This window comes from Echinops telfairi, unplaced genomic scaffold, assembly GCF_000313985.2.
Source record: "Echinops telfairi isolate 266 unplaced genomic scaffold, ASM31398v2 ScPeMD7_7466;HRSCAF=8504, whole genome shotgun sequence".
NCBI classification, from domain to species: Eukaryota; Metazoa; Chordata; class Mammalia; order Afrosoricida; family Tenrecidae; genus Echinops; species Echinops telfairi.
In genome coordinates this window covers 5,964,534-5,965,535 of record NW_022111366.1, presented here as the reverse complement: position 1 = coordinate 5,965,535, position 1,002 = coordinate 5,964,534, and positions in this window count along the sequence as shown.

Below are 1,002 nucleotides of genomic sequence, written 5' to 3'. Positions count from 1 at the left end.
TACAAATAAGGAATCCTACTTCGCGGAATTTCATTTATCACGGTAGGGTCTAGAACCGATTAACCGCGATAAACGAGGGTTCACTGTATGTTGATAAGCCTTGCTACCATGATTTATTTGGCCCCTACCTTCCCTGTTGCGGTAGGGTGGTCTCAGCTGCTCCTAGGTCATCAGGAAGCAGGACAGTGCTACAGCTGTGAGGCAGCATCAGGGGCCCAGGAGACAGGGACTGATGCTCTGGATTCCTGCGGTAGTAATCTCTACCATCTTTTTGCCGTCTCGTTTCGGGTGGGGGGGGGCATGGGAATTGATTGATGGAGTGAGCTGCTTATCAGAAAAGACATTCATTGTCTCACAATTCTGGATGCTAGGTGCCTGAATTCTCATTGTCAGTAGAAACTCTAGCGGAAGGTGCTTTAAAAAAGTTCCTTCCAGCTTTGGGCAGCTCCAGGAATTCCCTGAGGTGTAGACGCATCTTCAGTGGCTGTCCTTTCTCTGTGTGCCTCTCTATGTGTACCCTTTTGAATAAGGATTATGCTTAGATGGGGACAGAACCAAGCCTACTCCAGTATGACCTCATTTCAACTGATAGCATGCGCAAAGACCCTGTTTACAACAAATGCATAGGTATCAGGGGGTATGATTTCAACATACCTTCTCGGAGCTACACAATTACATTCTGAACAATCCCCACAGCTTTCATCCTATTTCAGGGACTAGTAGTTCCCCTTCTTCCCTCCCCTTGCCCACAGTGAAACCCCTTCTCCCTCCTAGCCCACCCCTCTTGTGTCTTCACACCTTCGCCAGGCCAAAGCATGGGGGTCCTCCTGCCGCTGTCAGCACTCCCATCAGCCTCCCCCTCATGGGGCTTCCTCTTCCAGGATGCAGTCACCCCACTCAGTCCTTCTTGTCTCCATGGGATGCTCAGATTTGGCGACATTCACATCAGAATCCTCTCCGTGTCTCCCTCCAAATAGAAACAAGCAAGGTGCATAACAGAGT